This window comes from Nicotiana tabacum, chromosome 8 (assembly GCF_000715075.1).
Source record: "Nicotiana tabacum cultivar K326 chromosome 8, ASM71507v2, whole genome shotgun sequence".
Lineage (NCBI taxonomy): Eukaryota > Viridiplantae > Streptophyta > Magnoliopsida > Solanales > Solanaceae > Nicotiana > Nicotiana tabacum.
In genome coordinates this window covers 210,747,627-210,768,094 of record NC_134087.1, presented here as the reverse complement: position 1 = coordinate 210,768,094, position 20,468 = coordinate 210,747,627, and the positions used below count along the sequence as shown (strand labels likewise).

Genomic DNA, 20,468 nt, shown 5'->3' with positions numbered 1-20,468 from the left:
TGCAGATGATGCCATACCGGGTCGCCCCGCCAAGATACGGGTCAGATTTTCTCAAAGCTAGCGAAGGTGATAGCCCAAAAAGAAAGAAGAAAATCATCATAGCCCAGTATTAAAAGTGGCTACCTTGTGTGTCATTTCTACCTTGTTCCAAAAACAAGGGGTCAAAAAATTGCTATTTGTGCAAATCAGCTGTTGTAGCAGCAGAAAAGAGCTATAAGCCAATCCAAACACCCCTATAGTCCCTTTTCTTTTCTTTTTCCTTCTTTTTTTCTCATGAAAAGGTTGTTGGTATTTTATGAATGGAGAATTCATGGATACAGCAGAGAGGGGCAACCACCCTTTACAGAAAATCCCATCTCTCTCTGATGTCTCATTCTTTTTCTCAAAGGGCCGCCACGTAACATTATCATCACATCATTAAATTCTCCCTGTTCTTACAATGATTTCTTGCTGTTTGGTTCATAAAACAGCCAAATAGCAGCACGAATAGGAGAAACAGAAGAAATTCCGTAGCAACAACAACAACAATGACAATCTGGGTATCTATAAAAGATCTATCTTTTACACACATATACCATATTTCTCTCGATATATATAACATGGTTTTAAGAATGCCAACAGGATATTCTTGGTAAAATAACTAGAAAAGAAAATAGAGGGTTATTTTTTGAAGTGCAGACTTGCGGGGTCTTTTTCCCCAATTCTTCTCCATTTCTCTCCGATGCCTCCAACTTTGAGATGATGTTAAGAAGAAAATGACATGGGTTTCCACCCCGAAGAGGTCCTGGGTTCGAGTCCTGAAACATCCTGATGGACTGCTTGGAATTTGAGGCTCAGATATGTATAAAATGGGGCAAAGAGAAGGTGATCACGCCATGGCTGCAAAGAACCGGTTGCATGTGAAGGAAGCCACAATCACAAACCAGTCGGGTTTGCCATGCCAAGATACAGGTCAGATTTTCTCCATGCCCCAAATTTCAGCATAGACTAGCAATATCATCACTGCCTCTTTCGAAAAATGGGAACTTTTCCATAGTTCTAGTAGGCCTTAGCACAAGTTCAAAAGTCCTCATCAAACAAACAGAACCTTCAGATCGGGGGATGTTTTGGACCAAAAAATTGTCTTAAGCTCAAAAGAGATAGTACCACTGCTATCAACAATATTTGCCTGATTTCTTCTTCTGAAGAGGGTTGTTGCTTTGGTAGATGGAGAATTATAGGCCACGCAGAGAGGGCAACCACCCTCCATGAAATTCCTTTAACTCCCTGTTGGTCTCATTCTTCATACTGGGCTGGAGTTCCATTTTGCTGTAGACTGCAACAACCTGTACTTTATAATTAAATTAGTGGTGAGACTTCGGAGCAAAGGACAGTAGTCAGAGAGAGAGAGAGATCGAAGCAGACACACAATACATATACACACATATACCTATGCAAAACGAGCTGTTGGTTTGAGCAAAGAAGAAATCATAGGCATGCCGGAGATGGTCAATCACCCTAAAACATTCCCCAACTTTCTCCAATTCCCTCATTCTGTTGAGCTAAAAGGAACTGGATTTTCATCTGAGGTTTTGGGTTTGAATCGAAGGGGAGCAGTGGAGCAACAGTAAAGTTGTCTCCGGGTGACCTATAGGCCACGGTTCGAGCCGTGAAATTAGCGACTCAGGGGTAGGTAGGCTGCCCACACTACACCCCTTGGGGTCCGACCCTTCCCGGGACCACCAGGCTACTGTTCTGGGTTCAAATCCTAGAAAGTCCACAGTGATTCATTGGAAGTTGAGGTTCAGAATGATAGCATCCTAGGAAGCTCAAATCTATTCAAGGACAAAGATGAAGCTTTGGAATCTCAAACAGGGCATTTAACAAGATCTCAAGCTAAAAAGTTGCAAAACAAGGTTGTGAGAATACACGGGAGAAAATATGATTGATATTCTCTCTCTCTCTCTCTCTCTCTCTCTCTCTCTCTATATATATATATATATATATATATATATATATATATATATATATATATATATATATATATATATATATATATATATAAAACATATCCTACTCCTAATACATATGGGATTAGGGTTACATAACTATTCTAACACTCCCCTCAAGCTGGTGCATATAAATCATATGTACAGACATATGTAGTTAATACGAGGACCAGTGAGAGACTTGGTGAAAATATCTGCAAGCTGATCATTCGACTTCACAAACTTTGTAGCAATATCTCCCGAGAGTATCTTTTCTCTGACAAAGTGATAGTCAATCTCAATGTGTTTAATTCTCTCATGGAACACTGGATTTGACGCAATATGAAGAGCAGCTTGAATATCACACACAAGTCTCATCTGACTAATCTCACCAAATTTCAACTCCTTGAGTAACTGTTTGATCCAAATTAGCTCACATGTCGCCATAGCCATTGCTCGATATTCTGCTTCTGCACTAGATCAGGCAACCACATTTTGTTTCTTGCTCTTCCAAGATACCAAATTTCCTCCTACTAAGATACAATATCCAGAAGTAGAACGTCTATCAGAAGGTGATTCTGCCCAATCAACATCTGAGTATCCAACGATCTGCTCATTGTCTCGATCCTCAAACAATAAACCTTTGCCTGGAGCTGATTTTATATACCGAAGAATGCGAACAACTGCATCCCAATGACTATCACACGGAGAATCTATAAACTGACTCACAACACTCACAGGAAAGGAAATGTCAGGTTTTGTCACTGTAAGGTTTAATTTACCAACCAACCGCCTATATCTTGCAGAATCGCTAAGAGGCTCCTCCTGTCCTGGCAGAAGTTTAGAATTCGGATCCATCGGAGTGTCAACAGGTCTACAACCTGTCATTCCTGTCTCCTCAAGAATATCTAAGGCATACTTTCGTTGTGAGATCACAATACCTGAGCTAGATTGAGCAACCTCAATACCCAGAAAATACTTTAGTTTGCCCAGATCCTTAGTCTAGTCTAAAAGTGTTGAAAGAGATGTTGCTTCAATTTAGTAATACCATCCTGGTCATTGTCGGTAATAACAATGTCGTCAACATAGACCACCAGAGACTCAAAATAGAATGCCGATAGAATACAGAGTGATCAGTTTCACTTCAAACCATGCCAAATTCCTAGATAATTGTGCTGAACTTACCAAACCAGGCTCCAAAGTGACCGGCGCAAGCGACATACAAGGCCACAAGACTCCCTCTGAGCAACAAACCCAGGTGTTGCTCCATATAAACTTCATCCTCAAGGTCATCGTGTAAAAAAGCATTCTTAATGTCCAGCTGATAGAGGGGCCAATGGCGAACAACAGCCATGGATTGAAAAAGGCGGACTGATGCTATCTTCGACACGGGAGAGAAGGTATCACTGTAATCGAGCCCAAATATCTGAGTATATCCCTTGGCAACAAGATGAGCCTTAAGACGATCAACCTTACCATCCGGACCAACCTTGACTGCATACACCCAACGACAACCAACGATTTACCTGAAGGAAGAGGGACGAGCTCCCAAGTACCACTCGTATGTAAAGCAGACATCTCGTTAATCATAGCATGTCGCCATCCTGGATGAGACATGCTATGATTAAACTTAGGGATGGAAACAGAGGACAAAGAAGATAGAAAAGCATAATAGGGTGATGACAAACGATGATAACTTAAACCAACATAATGGAGATTAGGATTAAGGGTGGTCCGTATACCTTTCCGAAGTGCAATCGCTGTACTAGGAAGAGACAAGTCCGCAGTAGGAGCAGGGTCAGGTGCAGGGCGTGAATCAGCTGGGCCTGATGCTGGGTGCGGACGGCGATGATATGTCAAGAGTGGTGTTCCTGTGGCTGGGAGTCTAGGAGGAGCCACACTAGACTCTCCAACGGTAGGAATGGGTAAGACTTCTGTAGCGGAAGGTGAAGGAGGAGCTATAGTAGACTCGGGTAAGACTTCTATGGCGGAAGGTGAAGGAGGAGCTATAGTAAACTCATTAAAGTCGGTATAGGTAAGACCTCAGATATATCGAGGTGGTCAGAATGGTCAGAAGAGGTAAAGAAAGGTTTAGACTCAAAAAATGTGACGTCAGAGGACATAAAGTACCTACGCAGAAAAGGAAATAACAACGATATCCCTTCTAAACACGAGAACAACCAAGGAAGACACACTTGAGAGCACGGGGAGCTAACTTATCTTTCCTATGGGCTAAGTTATGAACGAAACAAGTGCTCCCAAAAGCAAGAGGGGAACAGAGTATAAGGGTGACTGGGAAACAATACTGCATACGGAATCTGATTCTGGAGGGGAGATGAAGGCATCCGATTAACCAAATAACAAGCTGTGAGAACAGCATCGCCCCAAAAACGCAACGGAACAAGAGATTCAACGAGAAGTGCACGAGCAGTCTCAATGATGTGCCTATTTTTTCTCTCTGCAACCCCATTTTGCTGAGGGATATAAGGACAGGAAGTCTGATGAATAATTCCTTGAGAAGTCATAAACTGCTAAAATTGAGAGGATAAATATTCTAAGGCATTATCACTGCGAAAAGTGCGAATGGAAACACCAAATTGATTTTTAATATCAGCACAAAAATTCTGAAATATAGAAAACAACTCCGAACGATCTTTCATTAAGAAAATCCAAGTACATCTTGAATGATCATCAATGAAACTAACAAAATAACGATATCCCAAGGTTGAATTGACTCTACTAGGACCCCATATATCAGAATGAACTAAAGAAAAAATAGACTCTGCATGACTCTCAATACTACGAGGAAAGGAGGCTCGGGTATGTTTCCCGAGCTGACATGACTCACATTCTAATGTAGATAAACTAGACAAACTAGGCACCATCTTCTGAAGCTTGGATAAACTTGGATGTCCTAAACGTCTGTGAATTAGGTCCGGAGGATCTGTAACTAGACATGCTTTGGAGGAATTAAGTGAATTAAGGTAGTAAAGGCCTTCTGATTCAAGTCCTGTTCCAATCGCCTGTCCCGTACTGCGGTCCTACATAATAAAAGAATCATCAATAAAATATATACCACAATGGAGGGCACGAGTCAAACGACTAACAGATGCAAGATTAAAAGGACAGTCAGGGACATAAAGAACGGAATCTAGACTGACGGAGGGTAGGGGATTCGCTTGTCCAACATCTTTTGCTTTAGTTTGAGACCCATTGGCTAAAGTAACAATGGGAAGAGACTGTGAATATGCAATATTTGACAAAAGTGACTTATTACCAGAGATATGATCAGAAGCGGCTGAGTCCACAACCCATTGTTCAAGAGTACTAGATTGGGAAACACAAGCAAAAGAATTACCAGCAACAGAAGTATCAGTCTGAGCAACGGAGGCTACTTGTGGAGATGTCTGCTTACTTGCTCGATATTGAAAGAACTCATTATACTCCCCTTCAGATAAAGAAAATCCATGTTTACCTGTAGTCTCGATCTGAGCAACATAAGCATTTTTGGGTGGGCGACCATGTAAAGAATAGCACACGTCACGAGTGTATCCAAGTTTATGACAATAAGAGCACTTGGGTCTAGATCTTCCAAAACGACCTCCTCCTCGTCTATTCTCCATAGTTTGAGATGCCCGATTGTCCATTGACTGGGATACGAGGACAGATGAGTCAAGTGTCTGTGATGAGCTCACTGGGTGACTTGGTGCTGCAGCAAGGCGAAGTAATCGAGAGAATAATTCATCAATTGTGGGGACAGTCGGACTAGCCAAAATCTGGTCACGTACTGAATCAAGGTCATTAGGGAGTCCAGCGAATGTAAGAACTAGAAACATCTTCTGTCGTTGCTCTTGTTGCTTTTCAATACTAGCAGAGACTGGCATCAACGTCTCAAATTCTTCCATGACTGCCTGTACTTGTCCCAAGTAGACATCCAATTCCTGTTTCTTCAAGCTTGTCATTCGCGATATTACATCATAGAAACGAGATATATCATTAGTGTATAAATTACGAGCCTTTTTCCAAACTAAATAACATGTCTGGAATAGACGGAACAAGGGCATCAATTTGGAATCAATAGATCGCCACAGGATACTACATAACTGAGCATCGACCTTCTCCCAAATTGTTTTGGCCTTTTCATCACCTTCGCTAGCCTTTTTTGTTAAATGATCTTGAACTCCTTGACCTTTACACCACAACTCGATAGACGAAGCCCAAGCTAAGTAGTCTGAACCTCCCATTAAAGGTTCTGAGGTAATCATAACACCGGAACTGCCAGAACCCGGGTTTTTAGACCCGAAAGCATCGACTCCCAAAGACATCGTTGGATTATCACCAAATAACAGAAAGAATTAACTGACAACTCGCTGAAACAGATGAAGGAAACACTGTTTTTGCCGGAAAATTACTGTAGCTGCCGGAAAAAGTCAGTGTAGTCACCGGAAAAACTCAAAGTGGTCGGAATCAAACGAAAAAGGTATGGATAGACTTGGAATTACTAGGCGATCCGACTGTCCAACTGGAGGATTTTCAAAAAATGGTCGAAACAGTGTTCAGGCGCCGGCGCGTGGGGCGCGTATGTCGGATCTCGCCGAGACGTTCTGGCGCGTGAGGGCGCGTGTAAGGGAGTTTTCCGGTGGGGTTTGGTGGGGTTTACTGTGGTTTGGTCGCCGGAGCCTGAGGAGTCTTGTGGTGATGTTGGTTTTTTGCATACACCAACAGAAATTGATGTGATTACGGGCAGCCTTCTAAGTCGCCGGAAAATTGCACGGCGACGAGGTCTTTCTTCCCGGAAGTCGCTGGAATGATGCACAACGATAGGTTTCTCACTAAAGCTCTGATACCATGTGAGAATACACGGGAGAAAATATGATTGATATTATTCACATATGTTAAACATGATACAATGAGCCCTATATATATATACATAACATATCCTACTCCTAATACATATATATATATATATACATAACATATCCTACTCCTAATACATATGGGATTAGGGTTACATAACTATTCTAACAAAGGTCATTGAACTTCAGGAACGATCAAAGAACTTGTTAGTTGGAAGGAAGAGCTTAAGGATATGAGTTATCTAGGTGTTATAATTATTTTATGGCCCAAATTCATGTCCAACAAGAGGTGGATTAGATCCCAAGAAACATCCTCTAAAGAAGGTCCAAATCAGCCCACGGCTGGACCAATTTAGCATCTAAAATGTGTCCAAACTTGCAGCCCATGAAGTCCTACATAAAGTCACGTTTTTATAGCATAAAAAGGACTTACTTGATGTCCAAGAATGGTACAATAGTCGTGCTAGATGTTGAGTGCAAGTTGGTGCCAAGTTGCTTGCAAATTTCCTTCAAGATTTCCAAGATTTTCAAGATTCTATCCAATATTGGTTTGGGACTTATTTCATTCTTGGTTTTTGCTTCCTAGTATTTTCCTTTTCCTAAGGTAGTTGGACTTGTTGTCCAAAGTAATTTAGGACTTTATTTACTTTTTTTTAGGTAGAATTTCGTGACCCCTCTATATAAAGGGGTGTATTCTTTGTTTTTAGACTTAGATTATTCAGACTATTATCAATAAAAATTGTGAGATTTTTCTTGCACTCTTGTGTGTGGCTACTCTTGGATTTATTCTTCAACCTTCAAGACTCAACTTAAGGTGGTAAGATTAAACTCTTTCGAAATCTCAGATCACTTCTAGGTATTCAAGAAAGGTGATAAGTTTAGGCTTATTGTTGTTCTTGTTATTCTAAAGGGTCTGGTTTCACAATCTATCTCTTGTTTTTAATTCTCTACCAAAGGCGATTAGCTCTTTGTTAGCTAATTGTTGTTGTTAGAATTCAACTTCAAGAATAGACTTCTTGAATTCAAAAAACTCTTTCTTGAATTCAATCTATCTTTAATTTTCTGTCTTTTTTTTTTGTTTCTTTATTTTCTTTTAGCTTCCGCACGTTTCTTGATTTTCTTGTTTTTCTTTAGTAATTATTGAATCCCCTATCGTGTTGTTATCAAGATCTGTATAAAATGGGGCAAAGAGAAGACGACAACACCATGGCTGCAAAATGAACCAATTGAATGATCCGGGTTTGCCACGCCAAGATACATGTTGGACTTTCTCCATGCCCAAAATAACAGCCCAGATTAAGCAATATCATCACTGCCTCACGGAAAATGGAAACTTTTCCCTAGAAATTTGGACAGTTTCAAGACGCATAATTTGGAACAGAGTGTGTACCAATGCTATCAGCATCACATCAATGGCAACAGAAAATTGCATGGTGTAGCTCAGTTGGTTAGAGAGTGTGGCTGTTAACCACAAGGTCGAATGTTCAATCCCTTCCAAATTCCATAGGGATACATTGGTAACCAAAAACTGATTGCATCATGACAATATTTTCCTTCATACCAAAGACACCCTAAATAACAACATAATACACTGGGTAACAACTTTCTAAACAAGCTATTAAAGAGTAAATAGAGGCTCAGAACTGTCGATAAGACAACAGAATGAAGACATTGCCATGGCTACAAACACTGGTTGCATGCACAAAACTCACTTGCCATCCGGGTTGCCCCGCCAAGATACGAGTCCCTTTATTTCTCTTGCTCGTTCATTTGCTCAGAGAAAGAAGAGAAGAAAGTATCATCACAGCGTCAGTTTCTTCTTCTTCTTTTGGGTGAGGAGTTGCAGAGATGAATTTAGTACAGCACTAGTACAGCACTGAAACATAAGGAACATTTCTGAGTCAAAAAAACTTAAAACAAGAACCAGAGTACCATTGGTTGGGTAGCTATTTAGGTTAATGCTTTGATTTTAAAGGGCTGTTTGATTTATTTATTTTTTCATATGAGAAGTCACTGGAGTAGCAGAGAGGGGCAACAACCCTTGAAGAATTCCTCCTCTCTGCAAGCCTCCTCTCTTCTCTCTGGGCTTTGTGACTGCAGATTGTTTCGAAGTCTTGTCCCTTAAAACAGCATTTTCTACTTTTGCCCTCTGGTTGAATACTTATGTACTGCTTTATTGCAATAGATTAGCCTAGACATCCCAGTAATTGGCATTTTGCTGATGAAAGGGCTGTTAAGCTTTCTCGTTCCAACAAAGGTACAGGAAAATTGATTAGCTAAATTGAACTGCAGAGAAAGAGAGTAACCACCTTAAGAAAATCTCAACCTTTCTCGAGTTCCACAAAAACCCTCGTTCTTTGAAAACAAAGAGATACTTGGGAGGCTAAGATTCACCTTTTCTAAGACATAAGCTAAACCCCGACATGGGGTAAGCTTAAGAAGACCATCAAATGGTTGTAGACTTCAGGGCTCAGATTTTGCTGTGTATATGAACCATGCAAAGAGAAAGTGACAAATGGCATGGCTGTAGACACCGGTTTGCAATGATGCCATACCGGGTCGCCCCACCAAGAACCGGGTAGGATTTTCTCAACTGCATTCACTGAGAAAGCAAAGTGCTTTTGGTTTGAAGTCATGTTACCTGATAACAAAAGGTACTAAGTGCAAAACAAGGCTTTTTAGCATAGTTTAGGGGTAAATTTGGACCTTTTTCCTATACAAAAACGGCTGTTGGTTAGAGCTAAAAGGAAAAAGAGATCATTGGCATGATGGAGATGGTCAACCACCCTAAACAAACCAATCTTTTCTCCAAATTGCCTCATTTTTGGAGCTAAAGATTTGATGGAGAACTATATCTGAAAATTGCGTGTTCAAGATAAAACTTTTAGGGCTCAGATTTTGCTGTATATATGAACATGCAAAGAGAAAGCAACAACACCATGGCTACATACACCACTTTGCATATGATGCCATACCAGGTCACCCTGCCAAGATACGGGTCGGATTTCCTCACTGCCTTGGGTGGATAGCCCAGAAAGAAGCAATCATCATCATAGCCCATTTCAGGTGACCTGTGAAGATCAACATCAGTTAAGGCCTTCCAAATGCAGGGCAATAAAAGCAGCTATTTGTTTAAATCAGTTGTTCCAGTAGCAGAAGCAAAAGCAGAGAAAGGAAGAGCATAGCCCCTTTCACAGAAGTAGACACTCAACAGATGTTTGGATGTTTTGTTTGTCGCTTTTTTTTCTCTAAGGGCTGTTGGTTTCATGAATGGAGAAATCATGGACGTAGCAGAGAGGGGCAACCACCCATTACTGAAAATCCCAAAATTTCAACTCTCTGATGTCTCATTCTTCTTTTTGGGCTAAAATTTGGGCCAAACGCTAATAGATTCCAAAGAACAAGAGTACCTGATTTCAAATCCCAGAATTTGAGGCTCAGATCTGCATTTATATCAGGCAAAGAGAAGGCAACCACACCATGGCTGCAAAATCACCAGTTGCATGCACAAGAGGGGATTTGCCAGGCCAAGATACGGGTCGATTGTCTCAATGTCCGATTGTGTTAGCCCAGAAAGTGAGACATTATTATCATCACTGCCTCTTTTGTAAAATTACTCAAAATCAAGAAAAAGAAACATACACAGGCTAAAAGAAAAAGAAAAAAAATCATAGGCTTGATGGAGATGGTCAATCACCCTTAAAAAAATCCCTTTTTTTCTCCAATTGCCTCATTTTTTGAACTGCATCTGAAATGGGGTGTTCAAGAAAAAACTGAAGAACCCAATTGGATTTTTAGGGCTCAGATTTTGCTGTAATTCTATGAACATGCAAAGAGAAAGGGACCACGTTGTGGCTGCAGACACCAGTTTGCATATGATTGCCATACACGGGTTGCCCCGCCAAGATACGGGTCGGATCTTTCTCCACACATGTAAAAGTAGATAACCTAGGAAGAAGCAAAAGATCATCATAGCCCATTTCAGTATCCTATTTGTGCAAATCAGTTGTCACCTTTGAAATATAAGGGGTCATAAAATTGGCTATTTGTGCAATCAGCTGTTGTAGCAGAAGAAGCAGAAACATTTTCCTTTTCTTTTCTTTTTTTCTCAAAGGGTTGTTGCTTTATTGAATGGAGAAATCAGGGACATGGCAGAGAAGGGGCAACCACCCTTTACTGAAAGTCCCATTTCTCTCTTTGATGCCTCGTTCTTCCTTTCTGGGCTAAAGCTACTGCTGGTTGAGGCTCAGATCTGTGTAAAATGGGGCAAAGAGAAGACACAACGCCATGGCTGCAAAATGAATCAGTTGCGTGATCCGGGTTTACCCTGCCTATACAAGTCGGTTTTCTCCATGCCTCAAATTTCAGCTAGGATTAGCAATATCATCACTGCCTCTTTGGAAAGATGGAAACTTTTCGATAGCAATTTGGACATATTCGGTTCACATAAATTGGAACGGAGGGCGTACTTAGTACTGCTATCAGAAAGAAAGGCTAATCCGACATGGCTGCAAAAAGCAGATGCCTTTGTGCAAAGCACATAAGAAACTACCTCACAAATTCCCTGCCTTTGCCTAGCCAAGAAACGAATCAGCTCAAAAATTTGATTTTCAAGCTTCCGGGAGAACATCATCATAGCCTCATTCACAAAGTTCAGGATTAAGGATTCAGGTTTTCCTGGACAAGTTTAGGAAGCAGAATATGTATTTTCCCTTATTGCCATAACCATGCCTATGTTCCTGGTACCACGATGAATGAACATATCACCAGTTTCAATAAGTTGGTCACAGATTTGCAAAATATGGATACAACTTATGATGATGGTGACTTGGCCTTAATGTTGTTGGCGTCACTTCCTGATGAGTACGAGCACCTTGAAACTACTCTACTCCATGGAAATGACGAAATTTCTCTCAGAGAAGTTTGTTCGGCTTTGTACAGCTATGAACAAAGAAAGCGAGAAAAACAGAAGGGCGGAGAAGGAGAAGCACTGTTTGTGAGGGGTCGTCCTCAAAATCAAACGAGGACAAAGAAGGGAAGATCCAAGTCAAGATCCAGACCCAGCAAAGATGAATGTGCCTTCTGTCGAGAAAAAGGGCACCGGAAGAAAGGTTGTCCGAAGTTGAAGAATAAGGCCAAACATAACAATGGAAAGGCTATTATGGATTCAAATGTAGTTGATTGTGATGATTCAGACTTCTCATTAGTTACAACAGAGTCATCAACATCATCAGACATATGGTTGATGGACTCGGCTTGTAGCTATCATATGTGTCCCAACAGGGACTGGTTCGTGGAATTTCAAGAAGGAGAATATGGAGTCGTCCACACAGCGGATAACAGCCCTCTTACCTCATATGGCATTGGTTCAATACGATTAAGGAACCATGATGGAATGATCAGAACATTGATAGATATTCGATATGTACCGGATTTGAAGAAGAATCTCATCTCTGTGGGAGCCCTAGAATCAAAAGGGTTCAAAATCATTGTAGAAAATGGAGTGATGAGAGTATGCTCCGGTGCACTAGTGGTAATGAAGGCTAATCGGAAGAATAATAATATGTACCGCTATCGTGGCAGTACAGTTATTGGGACAGCGACAGTGACATCCAGTGATGACAAAGAAGCAGAAGCAACCAAGCTATGGCACATGCGCTTGGGACATGCTGGAGGAAAATCCTTGAAAACTCTATCAGATCAAGGATTGTTAAAAGGAGTAAAGGCTTGCAACTTGGAGTTTTGTGAGCATTGTGTTAAAGGGAAACAGACAAGGGTTAAATTTGGTACAGCGATCCATAATACTAAAGGCATTTTGGATTATGTACACTCAGATGTTTGGGGTCCTTCCAAAACACCTTCATTGGGTGGGAAGCACTATTTTGTAACCTTTGTTGATGATTTTTCCCGAAGAGTATGGGTGTATACAATGAAGAGCAAAGATGAAGTGTTGGGAATTTTTCTCAAATGGAAGACGATGGTGGAGAATCAAACAGGCAAGAGGATCAAGTGTATTCGCACAGACAATGGAGGTGAATACAAAAATGATCATTTCAATAAGGTCTGTGAAAATGATGGCATCGTCCGACACTTCACTGTTAGACATACACCACAACAAAATGGAGTGGCAGAACGTATGAACCGGACCTTGCTGGAGAAGGTGCGGTGTATGTTGTCCAATGCTGGCTTGGGCAAAGAATTTTGGGTTGAGGCAATTACATATGCATGCCACCTCATTAATCGTCTACCATCTGCTGCTATTGATGGCAAGACACCATTTGAAAAATGGTATGGAAAACCTGCTGTAGATTATAACTCTTTGCACGTGTTTGGCTCAACTGCATATTATCATGTGACGGAGTCAAAATTGGATCCAAGGGCAAAGAAGGCTATTTTTATGGGAATTACTTCTGGAGTCAAAGGATATCGCTTATGGTGTCCTATGACAAAGAAAGTAATATTCAGCAGGGATGTTACCTTTGATGAATCTGCTATGGTAAATAAGGTAACAGAAGATACCAAACAAAATAAAGGTGTTTCTAAGCAGGTGGAGTTTGAGGGAAAATTTATTTTTCCTACACAAGAAGCAGAGGAGGAAACAAATGAAGATTACCCTCTGGAAGGAGAGCCAGTAGAGGAGATTCCAACTCAGGAACCTCAACAACAACTTGAATCAATAGCAACCAGCAGGCCAAAAAGAACAATAACGAAACTTGTTCGTCTCATAGAGACAGTTGCTTGTGCAACCTCAATTGTAGCTGATGATGTTCCTACCACTTATAAAGATGTTGTCCAAAGTTCAGAAGAAGATAAGTGGAGGATTGCCATGAATGATGAAATACAGTCCCTTCATCAGAATCATACATGGAGATTGGCCAATCTCCCGAAGGGAAAGAAAGCAATTGAGTGCAAATGGGTATTTGCAAAGAAAGAAGGATTTCCTAACCAAGTAAATGTTCGCTACAAAGCAAGATTGGTGGCCAAAGGATATGCTCAAAAGGAGGGAATTGATTACAATGAAGTGTTTTCTCCAGTTGTAAAACATTCCTCCATTAGAATTATGTTGGCTTTGGTAGCACAATTGGATTTGGAACTAGTTCAGATGGATGTAAAAACTGCGTTTTTACATGGAAACTTGGAGGAGGAAATCTACATGACTCAGCCAGAAGGATTCAAAGTTGCTGGAAAAGAAAATATGGTGTGCAAACTTGAAAAATCGTTGTACGGATTGAAACAATCTTCTAGACAATGGTACAAGCGATTTGACGAGTTTATGTTGCGGCAAGGGTACAAGAGAAGCAAATACGATCATTGTGTGTATTTGCACAAGCTTAAAGATGGTTCCTTTGTATATCTTCTCCTATATGTTGATGATATGTTGATAGCTTCCAAGAATTCGGAAGAAATTGATAAGTTGAAGATTCAACTGAAGAAGGAGTTCGAGATGAAGGATTTGGGTGACGCAAAGAAAATTCTTGGCATGGAGATAATTAGAGATGGACGTTCAAAGAAACTCTGTTTATCTCAAAAGGAATATTTGAAGAGAGTACTTCAACGTTTTGGCATAGATGACAAGACTAAGCCAGTTAGTACTCCACTTGCTTCCCATTTTAAGCTAAGTACTACTATGTCGCCAATGGATGAAGCTGAACGAAAGTATATGTCAAAGGTACCATACGCAAATGCTGTTGGTAGCTTGATGTATGCAATGGTTTGCACAAGGCCTGACATTTCACAAGCTGTTGGAGTTATTACCAGATATATGCACAATCCAGGGAAGGAGCATTGGCAAGCTGTGAAGTGGATTCTACGGTATATTCATAATACTGTAGATGTCGGGTTAGTTTTTGAGCAGGAAGACAATCAGTCTGTAGTTGGATATTGTGACTCAGATTTTGCGGATGATCTGGACAAACGAAGATCAACTACTGGTTATGTGTTTACTTTTGCAAAGGCACCAGTTAGTTGGAAGTCTACTTTGCAGTCAACAGTTGCTTTGTCTACAACAGAGGCAGAGTACATGGCTATTACAGAGGCTGTGAAAGAGGCAATTTGGCTTCAAGGATTGCTAAAAGAGCTTGGTGTTGAACAAAAGGGTATCACAATTTTTTGTGATAGTCAAAGTGCTATTCAATTAGCGAAGAACCAAGTGTATCATGCAAGGACGAAGCACATTGATGTTCGGTATCATTTCGTACGAGAAATCATAGAAGAAAGTGGAGTCACAGTGAAAAAAATTCATACTACGGAGAATCATGCTGATATGCTGACAAAGGTGGTGACTGCGGTCAAGTTTCAACATTGTTTGGATTTGATCAACATTGTTGAAAACTGAAGATTGAAGATGAAGACACAATCAAAATTTGTTATTGAGAGAAAATTGAAGATGTGGAATTTTGCCAAGGTGGAGATTTGTTGAATTTGGCAAATTTTTGTCCCACATCGGTGGGCTCTTAAGTTTTGGGGGAATTTCCCCCTATAAAAGAAGGCTTAATGTTTAGGATTTAAACACACCTCTCATTTGCCTTCTCATCTGTTTAAGGCATTTGTATCTTCTCTCTTTAGTATTATTTCACTTGTATTTTTGGAGTGAAATAAAATATTGGTTGTGTCCGAGGAGTAGGCAAAATTAGCCGAACCTCGTAAATTCTGGTGTTCCCTTTATTGTTGCTTTATTGTCTTATTTATTATTTGGTGGCTGTCATAATTTTTGGTATAGTAGTTGTGACTTATTCACACTATATACATTTGGCTTCCGCAACAAGATAATGTCAACCTTTCTCGACTTCCATAAAAAAGACTCATCTTTGAAAGCATACAGATACTTGGGAGGCTCATATTAGCCTCTTCTCAGGCATAAGCTAAACTTCGCCATGGCTGCAAGCTGAATGAGAAGCCTTTGTGAGACACGGAAACCAAATAGCTCACAATATCTCATAAGACCAACCAAAAGCTGCCACGCCAAGATATAGCAAAGCTCAACCATCTGATGACTAAAGAGTGAAAATCTCCACTGCCTCGTCGAACTTATTTTGCTAAAGAGTGGTCTGAAATTGGGAAATATTGAGTGATAATTGGCTGCTGAGAATGACAGAGTCCTCAGACTTGAACTAATGAGATTTTTGCCAGTTTCATTTGACCTTCTGCTTCATGTTATAGTTCTCTAATCCTTTTGAACCTCCCAAAAATATGGACGTCATTGTAAAGTAAATGGCCGAACCAAACCACTGACACCCCTAGTATCCAAACAATATACATGTGCATCGTGTTAAGAAGGACAAGTGGTCTAGTGGAAGAATAGTACCCGGTCACAGTACAAACCCGGGTTCGAAATTTTCCATCAAAAAAATATATGTATAGATGCGCACCATGTACGCTACAATCTCTCCAGGTTACCCCGCAATGGCTGCAACCTCTCCAGGTTACCCCGCCATGTAAGTTTCAATCGAGGCATTTTCGTGAGTGTATCAGAAAACAGTGCTTAGGACAATGGAAGACCGCCTCCTTAGCGTTATCATCACAGCCTTAAATTCTCCTTGTTGTTACATTGATCTGTTGTTGTTTGGTTCATAAAACAACCCAACAGTAGCAATAACAGGAGAAACAAAAGAAATTCCAGGAGAAACAACAAAAACATGGCTATAGAAAAAGATCCAATTTTTACATGCATATACCACAATTCTCTCTGATACCTCATTCTTTGAGCTGATACTAAGAAGAAAATGACATGGGTTTCACCAAACAAGAGGTCCTGAGTTCGAATCCTGGAAAGCCCCTCTCTTATCTATGCTTTGCCTGAAAACGCAGGAGCAAAGTAGTCACAGATAGAGAGACAAAAAGAGATACACACACACACACTCTCTCATACATATGCAAAAATTGCTGTTGATTAGAGCAAATTAGAAATCATAGGCATGGGGGAAATTGTCAAGTTCTTCGATTGCCTCATTCTTTGAGTTAAAAGATTTATGGCTCAGATTTTTCTGTATATTATGAACATGCAAGGAGAAAGCAGACACACGCCATGGCTGCAGACACCGGTTACACGGTTTGCCCCGCCAAGATATGGGTCGGATTTTCTCAAAAACATTTTGCTAGTTGAGGGGTAAATTTGGACTTTTTTCCTATACAAAAAGGGCTGTTGGTCAAAGCTGATACAAACAAGCAATCATAGGCATGCTGGAGATGGTCAACCACCCTCAAAAAATCCCAATTTTTTCTCCAATTGCCTCATCTTTTAGCTAAAAGATCGCAATTTTTTCCCAATTCCCTCATTTTTTAAAGCTAAAAACCCTCCATTTTTTCCCAATTATCCCATTTCTAAGCTTAAAAAAAATCTTTTTTTCCTCCCTCCAATTACTTCATTTTTTAGCTAAAAAACTCAATTTTCTCCAATTGCCTCATTCTGAGCTAAAAATCCCGATTTTTTCTCCAATTACTTCATTTTTTAGCTTTAAAAATCTCATTTTTCTCCAATTGCCTCATTTTTGAGCTAAAAATCCCCTTTTTTTCTCCAAATGCCTCAACCTTTGAGCTAAAAAATTGATGGGAAACTGCATCTGAAAATTGGGTTTTTCACGACAAAACTAAAGAACCCAAAATGGGTATCTAGGGCTCAGATTTTGCTGTATATTCTAAGAACATGCAAAGAGAAAGCAGACACACGCCATGGCTGCAAGACACCGGTTTGCAAATTACTGCCATACACGGGTCGCCCCGCCAAGATACGGGTCGGTTTTTCTCAATTTTTTCCCAATTCCCTCATTTTTTTTAAGCTAAAACCCTCCATTTTTTCCCAATTATCTCATTTCTAAGCTTAAAAATTTTCTTTTTTCCTCCCTCCAATTACTTCATTTTTTAGCTAAAAAACTCATTTTTCCCCAATTGCCTCATTCTTTGAGCTAAAAATCCCAATTTTTTCTCCAATTACTTCATTTTTTAGCTTTGAAAATCTCATTTTTCTCCAATTGCCTCATTTTTGAGATAAAAATCCCCTTTTTTCTCCAAATGCCTCAACCTTTGAGCTAAAAAATTGATGGGAAACTGCATCTGAAAATTGGGTTTTTCACCACAAAACTAAAGAACCCAAAATGGGTATCTAGGGCTCAGATTTTGCTGTATATTCTAAGAACATGCAAAGAGAAAGCAGACACACGCCATGGCTGCAAGACACCGGTTTGCAAATTACTGCCATACACGGGTCGCCCCGCCAAGATACGGGTCGGTTTTTTCTCAACGCATGTAAAATAGATATAGCCCAGAAAGGAAGAAGCAAATCATCATCACAGCCCATTTCAGTATCCTATTTGAGCAAATCAGTTGTCACCTTCATAAATACAAAGGGACATAAAAGTGGCTACTTGTGCAAAATCAGCTGTTGTAACAGCAGAAACAGAAAAAGGAAGAGCATAATAGCCCCTTTTTCTAGAGCTTCAAGGGTAACCAAATTGACGGAGAAAACTTTTCTGTTGACGAGAATGGCTATTTGTGCAAATAATATTTTCCTTTTCTTGTTCTTTTTTCCAAAGGGTTGTTGGTTTTTTAACAATGAAGAAATCATGGACATAAAGCAGAGAGAGGGCAACCACCCTTTACAGAAAATCCCATCTCTCTCTGATGCCTTCTCATTCTTCCTTTCTGAGCTAAAACTACCGAGAATTTTGGCTATTTACATAAATAGCACAATGTCCAATTCCCAAAGTTCTTTTGCTCTTGTCATGGCCGACCAAGGGCATATTGGGTGAAGCAATAAGATTCCTTTTGAACGAAAATAATCTCTCTATTAACATCCTATAACAAAGTGTTAATTATAGAGATTATAGTTTGACTGTATATTGAATTAAAGTAAAAAGTATTATTGCTACATAAAATTTAAAGGAAATCTTACACAAATATTCCAAAAAAGTCTTAACTTATCAACTTTTAGCCGTTAATCATAGGCTTAACCAAACACATATACAAATAAAAAATGTAAATAAATAAGGTTCTCCAAGAATCACACACAAAGATCTTCTTCCATATTTTTAAGCGTGATTAACGACATTGTATGCAAGACGAAAAGAAAATTTCGTGAATGAGATAGCAAATAAGGTAATAAAATACAAAAAATATATATATAAGTTTCCAAAAATCTAAGCAAAAAATGACTTTTTTCAATGGGTATGGCTGAGATTCATTGAAAATATATAAATGAGTCAATATACAAAATTTGAGGAAGATTGCAGGTGATTTCGACTGATTTTGTATCAAAATTCGTAGTTAAAATCAAGTGCAAAAAATTCTCATGCAACACATGTATCTCACACACAGGTATATATGGATATACATGCGATACACATTTGATACAAATATGATACATATTTGATACACAGTGTGATCATATATTATTTTTTTTATATTCATCTTCTACTTCGAATTTTCAATTCAAGCCACTTCAAAACTCCACCCAAACGTCCCAAAAAAATGAGATTTAAACTCCTTAAAATGTACTCAATCTATTCTAATCACATCCACTCAAAAGAAAGAAAAAATTTGACCTTTTTTGTTTCTACAAATACCTAATTAGCTAGTATTGATAATATTTTATAAATTGATCGATTTTTGTAATAAGCTACTTATAAATGGACATAGCTCGTATTTTCCCAAATTTAAAAACAACCAATACAGTATTTTTATTAGATTTTAGTTGTATATGCAATTTGTAAAAATTGTACACCATCACTATAATTTCTAAGTTATCTGTTGCGATACACTAATTTAATCTAACAATGTAAAACTTCATACATAATGGGTGCACAAAGCTTAAATAAATAAATAAATAAATAAATAACAAGATTTCTTTACCTTCTTGTGATTAGAAGGTAAGTAACTTGTGGCACTAATAAAAAGAAGGCGTAGTAAATAAGAGAGAAAATCGAATTAAATTCTTCATTTTTACAAAATATATATATATATATATGAGTAAGCTTGTGACACATTCACTAAAAAAATGAAAGTACTTATTTTTTTCTTTTTAATTCACATTTGATTTTAATTCAAAATTACAATTATATCCTGTCTTTGTAAGGTGAGAGTGGAATTTCTTCTTTATTGTTTGCCTTTTATTTTTACCTTTTATAAATACTAGTCTCTATGTACGTGTGATACATGTGTATTTTGCGTCTATTATAAAAAAGACGTGCAAAACATAAAATAAGAATAAATTATATGAAATAACAATTGACGTCGAGATATATGTAATAATTTTTTGAATAAAAAATAAATACTTTTACATTAACACAAGAGATTAATTCAAAGTAATTGAATATTTTTTAAATTTTCAAAGAGAAAAATTTAGATGAGTTAGTTATTTAGTAGTAATTATAATTATATATATTTTATTTCATAAAATAATAATTTGTTATGATGTTGTATCTGACCTAATTTATCATGTTTGAGTTTTAATTTCCTTTGAATTATGGGCAAAAAATTTGCCACAATTATTTTGTTACTTTTCTCCTATATAAAAGTAACAAATCACTCCTAATTATTTTGCCACAATTATTATTTTGTTAAAAATCTATTTCTTATTTGGCTATTCCTTTTGGAAAAGTTTGTGTACTATTTTTCCGAGTGAGTTGCTCCTATATAAGTCAAGTGACCAAAT

At 38.8% G+C, this 20,468-nt stretch overlaps 1 long non-coding RNA gene across 1 annotated transcript; it reads right to left on the bottom strand.

Moving 5' to 3' along the window:
* Positions 1 to 272: 272 nt before the first annotated feature.
* LOC107773208 (uncharacterized) lies at positions 273 to 18,468 on the bottom strand. Its single transcript, XR_012694472.1, has 4 exons — positions 16,516 to 18,468; positions 9,799 to 9,894; positions 8,536 to 8,699; positions 273 to 1,325 (listed from the first exon to the last, which is right to left on the bottom strand). It is a non-coding gene; the product is annotated as an uncharacterized LOC107773208 (long non-coding RNA).
* Between the last annotated feature and the right edge of the window lie 2,000 nt (positions 18,469 to 20,468).